Source organism: Delphinus delphis, chromosome 16 (genome assembly GCF_949987515.2).
Source record: "Delphinus delphis chromosome 16, mDelDel1.2, whole genome shotgun sequence".
Classification (NCBI taxonomy): domain Eukaryota; kingdom Metazoa; phylum Chordata; class Mammalia; order Artiodactyla; family Delphinidae; genus Delphinus; species Delphinus delphis.
In genome coordinates this window covers 29,425,431-29,432,764 of record NC_082698.1, presented here as the reverse complement: position 1 = coordinate 29,432,764, position 7,334 = coordinate 29,425,431, and positions in this window count along the sequence as shown.

Here is a 7,334-nt window from a genome sequence, read left to right as displayed (position 1 = left end):
AGGAGGTGTCCTTAAGCGCGGGTAGGCGACAGTGCTGTGACCTGGCTCCTGCTCAGCCGTTAAGGTTTTTCTGTCTCCTGGCAAAGGACAGACACAGCATTCCAGGCAGGGTAAGCAGTGGGACTGCTAATCCCACTTATGTGAAATTGATTTACTATTATAACTCCCCTTGCTTCCTGCCCTGAAGGGCTCCTGTAATCGACACCTGACTGCTTCTCTGTGCCCTGCTTCCTGCGCTGAGGGTTGGGAGCTGGTCTTGGGGTGACTCATGTTAGGAGGTTGTTTACACCGAAGAGAGGTTTTCTCCTTATAGACTGAGGAGGGTTACTATAAAAGCAGTGGTGGTGTTTTTTTTTCCCCTAATAACCGGTTCCCCTTTAGGTCACCCCTTTCCAAGGAAGTTTGTTTACTATTATTAAACTTCTTCCCCACTCCAAGTGCGGGCTGCTCCAGTTTATACAGTGTGCAGATGACTTTCCACCTTCTCTAGCGCAAACCCGGCCCCTGGGTTTCTCACCTGTCTCCATCCTTGATGAAATGCAGGTCAGCTGCACAGTCCCAAAGCAGGCGCTCACGGCCAAGGTGTCCGGGCTGCTCTTAGAATAAAGAGCTTGCCGGGGCTGTTACTTACCAGTTTACAAACATCTCTAAAAAGCAGGGTCTGCTCAGTAACGCTTCTACAATAAAGGTCCCCTGGCCAGGGTCTTTCACCTTTCTTGTGGGAGGGGTGAGCAAGGAACTGTTGGCACTGAGGTTGCTGGTGACAGGGCCCTTCTACTGAGAACAGAAGGATCCAGGCTGGCCCCCTGCGGACACCCCCATATCAAGCTCCTGGCCTGAGCAGACAGTGGGGGTGATGGTCTGAAGATCTGGTTCTAGCCTTCTGGAGACACTGCCCCATTCCTAAGTCGCTTCCATCTCCGAACAGCTCATTTGGGTGCCTAGGAGAAGCCGAGAGAAGGCAGCCGCAAAGCTTGCCTTGGAGGGGCGCTGCCAACATGTGAATGTGGTCACTTAAACAAGTGAAGGGACTGGTCACCTTCCAAGTTGTATACAGTCGCAGGTGTCTTCTCAACTAAACCTCGTGTTGGCTGTAGAATGAAATCAGCCTTCAGCCAGGCTTGAGCCTTCTGTCCTGCCTATTTCCCATCATTGCTTTTCACAAATCCTCTTCCCAGCCAATCGTGTGCTCCTGAGCTCTCTGCCCATTGCCACCTCCTTGCCTTTGCCGCGTGGCACTCTGGAGGACTAGAATGCCCTCCTCGTCCTTTTCAACCATCAAGTCTGGAGTGACCTCACACTAGCTCAGGTCCCCTCTGCTGGAAGAAATACTCCCTGACCCTACCTGTCCACAGGCAGCTCTCTCTCCATCAGATTCCACTAGTGTGCTCAGTACAGGTTCATATGGCACTGGAGATGTTAATAATCCTTACATGCATGTTCTCTGCCTTCCCCCAGTACCCTGTGGATACTGTGAGACTAGGGACTATTGCTTCACATTCATGCGCAGCCCTTCACATAAGTAGGCCAACAATGAGTGAGACTTGACGATGGTACAACCAGTTATCTACTAGTCAGACCCAGAGTGTAGCTTCTTGCTTAGAAACTGCTTTTGGTGTCAGAAAGACCTCACTTCTAATCTTGACTGTGTCAACTCCCAGCTTTATGACCTTAGGCAAAAGCTATTTAACTTCATTGGACTTGTTTTTCATCTGTGAAAACAGACACCCTGTGGAATTGGCTCTCGGGTTTGTTGTGGATTTCAAGGAAGTAACACATGTGAAATGCATGGTTGGTGCATTGGCTGGCACCGAATTAGATATATAATATATTAGAAGCAGGTCTCAATAAACAGCAACCGTTATTATCATCTGATTCTTTTTTGGGCTGGTGCCCAGGTATCTCTGCTACAGCAAGACTCAGCAAATAGCAAATTAATGTTGGTTTTAGGGGAGGCATCCTAGTGAGAATGTTGAAGTGAGGCCTGGAGATCCAATAAGGAGAGAAATCAGGGGTTAAGCCAACCCTATTTCTCCCAACTTTTCAACCACCTGCAGACAGACTAGCTCTTAGCCGATTCTCCAGATATTGCAGAGTTTTTCCAGAGGCAGGCGAAGAGTGACTATGCGTGACTCTGAAGACCTGTACTTGTCACCTGACCTTGAACATAACAAACAGCCCGTGAGGAAGGTAGCTCCAATTACAGTCGTGGACTTGGAAGAGCTCTCTTAAGGCAGATTGATTTATTGGACCAGAAATTCAGCTCAACAGCCCATGCACAGAATCTGTCTTTGGCAAACTGCCCTGCCTGCTTCCTTCTCTCTTGCTCTGATATATTGATCTGTATGTGTGAGTTGGTGCAGTTGATTGTAGAGGTCTGTGTGTGTGTGCTACTGTCCCAGGATGGAAGCTCCTGGCTGGGGGGCCCTCTGTCTGAGGGATCGCCTAGCCTGAAACTAGAAGGTCTCTTGCTCCATTTCTTCATGTGGTAGCTTAATTTCATTCATCTGCTTCAGATGGGCCCAGAATGTTCCAGACTTCCTCTCACTCTGTCTGACCTTCTGTTTCTGAGTGCAGTAACGTGTCATTTTGCAAGGAAGGAAGAAACCTAGTCTTCGTTGTGTGCCTTGTGCCCGGCAAAACATCACTATCCCCACCAGTCAAAAAAAACTGAGACTCAGAGGTGTTAAGGAACTTTCCCAAGGTCAAATGGCCTTGATCCATGCCCAGGTGTGTCTGAGTGATGACCTCAGTGATGGCAGACTCCAAGCTTAGTCCTGCTGGGGGACAAATGGCCAGCCATTACAGGAGGGACATCTAGATCACAGGGTCACCTTAAACAGAAATACTCTGAAATGTAGGGTCACAATTTCCATTCATGTCATCAGACATATTTTATACCCACCATGTGCATGGCTGTTTGCCCTCCCTTGTACTATCTATTGCTGTGTAACAAATTACCACAAACATAGCAGCTTAATACCCATTTATTATCCCATAGTTTCTGCCGGTCAGGACTCCAGGCAGGTTTAGCTGAATCCTCTGCTTAGGGTCTCATAATGCTGCCATCAAGATGCTGCCCAGGGCTGCACTCTCCTCTGGAGGCTCGACTGGGGATGGATCCATTTCCCTGCTCACATGCCTGTTGGCAGCATTCAGTTCCTTGAGGTTGTAGGACTGAGAGCTTGTTTTTGGCTGGCTCTTGGTTGGAGGCTGCTCTCAGGTCCTACAGGCTGTTTTCCATGTGGGGGTTCCCAGTGTGGCCACCTGTTTCCTCACAGCCAGCCCAGGAGAGAGAGTTTCCTGCAAGATGGCGCTACCATCTTGTGTGACATAATCACATACACCCCATCACCTTTGTCATAGTCTGTTGGTTAGAATCAAGTCACAGGTCCTGCCCACACTCAAGGGGAGAGAGTCACACAAGGGCATGGACACAAGGAAGCAGAGATCATGGGCTGGGGGCACCTTGGGGGTCTGCCCACCACATCCCTCTTGTCCTTTCCCTGTTCTTTCTTTCTCTTTTTCTTCATTTCACCATCATCCTCATCTAGACTCAGACCTAGGGCTTTGCCAGTAAGTAAGAGCTTTACAGCGATGACGTTAACAAGTAATATGGCTTTGTGCCAGGCACCAAGCTAGTTTTCTTTTTAACTTTCTCTTAAAGTATAATAGACACACAGAAATCTGCAACATCCAAAGTGGAGAGTTCGATGAATTTGTTTGAGACCGAACATACCCGTGTAACCATCCCACAGATCAAACAGCAGGATATTACCAGCACCCCAAGGCCCTCTGCAAGCTCCCCTCCAGTCCCTACACCCTCAAAGGTAAACCTCTAACAGCATAGGTTATCTCTTCCTGTTTCTGTACATTTTATAAATGGCGTCCTACAGCCTGTGTTATTTTATGTCTGGCTTTCTTGACTCAACATAGTGCTGTGGCATGCGGTTCTAGGTTGTTCGTTCTCATGGCTGAACAGGATTCCCTTGTGTGAATATACCACAATTTGCTTATCCGTTCCACCGCTGATGGGCACTGAGTTGTCGCCAGTTTGGAGGTGTTACAAATGGTGCTGCTGTGAGCAGTGTATTATGTACCTTTTGGTGAACACCTGTAAGCATTTCTGTTGGAAATCTCCATGGGAGTGGCATTGCTGGGTTGTAGGGTGTGCATATTTCCATGGGCTATGTTTCTATATAGAATCCTCACATCCCCTCTCTGAGGAAGTCGTCATCATCCCCTTTATGCATGACAACATTTGAGCCAGACCCGCACTTCTTCCAGAGCTCCTGAAAGATTAGACCAGAGGAAAGGCACAGTGGAGAAAGTGCAGGTCTGGCTCTAATGCTTTTTCACTATCGGCAACCCTCTTTATTACTTTTGTTTAAGAGACCCACCGTTTTGGAAGAGTTCTGCACATCAAGCTACCAAGCAAATGTCGTTTGTTCACTATCATTTAATTCATCTTCCAATTCTCTTATTAGTCAAAGACATATCTAACCGGCTGCAGTGTGGCTGATCCAACAACATGTATAACAGAACTGATATAATTTCAGAAAAAGACAAAGGAAGTCCTGGTTTGGGTTCACCTCTGTAGCCTCCTTACAAGAACACAGGATTTCTAAAGGGCTGTGGAAACACTGACAGTCTGCTGTCCTTCCCCTTGTGATGTGAGGGAACTCCAGGTGATGGAGATCCCCACCCCTCCACTAAGGAAATCTAAGACCCAGACCCTGTCTGAAATCCTCTGATTTATGATCAATAAATATATATTAGTGCATAAGTAATTCACAAATCATTCAGACTAGACCTAGATCGTCTTTTCAAACAAACTTTCAAAGCCCCAACCATTTATTATGGGCTTATTCTTAAACTAAGATAGGTTATAAGAAGACAGTAAGGAACACTTTCCAAACTGCCACCAAGTGGCCAGAAAGACTCAGGCTATTGCTTACATGTGGGAGTACTGGGTTCTTTCCCCTTTGTTTCTGTTCTTCTCCATCTGTTTCTCTTTCTCTGTCTCTCTCAGTGTGTCTCTCTCTATATGTGTATGTATGACATATATACCATACAAATCTCTCTCATATACATATATCTCCTGTATATACACATATGTAATATCTACATATATATTAGAGAGACAGAAAGACATCTATCTTTATATCTCTCTCTCTATCAACAAAATTGGGATCCCACGGTATCTTACTTTTTATTAGCATTTTTTTCTATGCGATTAAAAAAGTAATTTCAAAAACGTGATTTAAAAAATATTGCTGTTTCGGGCTTCCCTGGTGGCGCAGTGGTTGAGAGTCTGCCTGCCGATGCAGGGGACACGGGTTCGTGCCCCGGTCCAGGAAGATCCCACATGCCGCGGAGCGGCTGGGCCCGTGAGCCATGGCCGCTGAGCCTGTGCGTCTGGAGCCTGTGCTCCGCAACGGGAGAGGCCACAGCAGTGAGAGGCCAGTGTACCACAAAAAACTAAAAAAATATTGCTGTTTGATATTCCATCACATGCAGTTACCATGATTAATTTAACTAATTCTCTATTTGGGGATGTTTAAGCTGTTTCTAATATTTTGCCATTGCTAATAACACTACATGAATATGTCTGTACCTAAATCCTTGGGGACATCCCTGATATTTTCCTTAGGCTAAATGACAAGATGCTGAATAACCTACCAAATGGGTTGGCTTTTGGATGTTGACTTTTGAGTCTCATTATTAAATTTAAATTTTTGCTGCTGCCAACAGTGTATAGAGTGTCTTTTCTGCCCACCCTGGTAATTTTCTATTATAAATAATTTTTCTCAATTTTATAGGTAAAACACGATTGTTTGACTTTAATTGACTCCTGGTGAGGTTAAATATTTTTTCAGACTTGCTGTCCATTTGCGTTTCTCTTTATTTTGCGTTTTGTGTTCCTTTTTATGCCATGTGTTTTCCCACTCCTCCACAGAATGCCACCCTGTGCTCGGGCAAGCCTCTTTCCCTGCTGCATCCCTGCCTTTACCACGGGAGTGATGTTAGTGTCCCATAGAACTCGGCATGGTCAAATGCTTTGCAAACAGAACATATGTCAGAAAAATGCACATTCACAAGGCCTGCAGGTGGCTTGGCCAGCCACATCTGTCATTCCTCCCATTAGGATCCCCGAATCCCTCCCAGAGCTGTAAACCTCACACCTCACCCAGACTCTGGACCTTCACCCAGGGGCCGTCAGAGCAGGAGGGGCTGGCCACGGTGCCTAATGACTTAACCAGGTGAGGGTCACGTGTGCATGACTGTGCCTCAGAGGGAGTGTTCCCTACTGCTCTGGGGAAACAGGCAACTGTAAATCAGGTAACAATATGGCACTGACTTATTTATCCTTGTAAGAGTTTTACATTCTGAAGTCAGCAGGGGACCCATCGCCTGATCCACGGCCAATTTTCAGTCATCACTCTGGGAAAGCTCAATCCCCTTGCTCAGCTGGATGGCATGCAGGGGGCGTGCACGAGGCAAGGCACCCCACCGGGCCAGACCCGATGGTATCTCAGTTGGAACCAAATGTTATCTTCCAGAGATGCGAGACAGAGACAGGAAGTCACCAAACAGCGGGAATGTCTCCCCCTCACTGCTAACACTGCTCTTTCACACCCCCCAGCCTCCTGGAGCCAAGTTCCTCCTCCTTCAGAGGGAATGTTTGCCAGGATGACAGCTGCACCCTGGTAGGTGTGACAGTGAGTCATTCGAGTTGGAGTGGACATGACAAAAGAGAGGCTGGTGCTATTTAGCAATCAAAGCTAAGACTGCACTCAATGTCCCCAAATATTGGGCTGGCCAAAAAGTTCGGGTTTTTCCGTAAGAGCATAGCAAAATCCTGAACGAACTTTTTGGCCAGCCCAGTAAGTCATGGTATAACCCTTACAAGAGAATATTAGGCAGCCATTAAAAAGAACGTTGTCAAAGAATTTTTATGAGACTGAAAAATGCTCATGACATGAAGTAAAATGAAGGAAAGAAAGGTGTAAAGCCCACCTGTAGAATATGATTCCAATTATGTAAGACTAGCTGGAAATAGTGTAAAATGGTGACTGAGGATCTCTGCAGGTAAGATTAGGTTTGAGTTTTATGTTCTTGATTATTTTATTTAAACATTTTCCTACACTAAGCATTTGTAACTTTTATTTACAAAAAGAAAATAATATTTTGAAAGACCGAGCCTGACGTGATGTGCCCCAGGCCCCTGGGATTTCACAAGCTCCTATCTGTTAATCAGCTCTGCTCTCCTTAAGCTAGTGTTAGGGACGGATGTGCCTGCCCTCACCCCATGGCTTTCCTTCCTCCCTCCC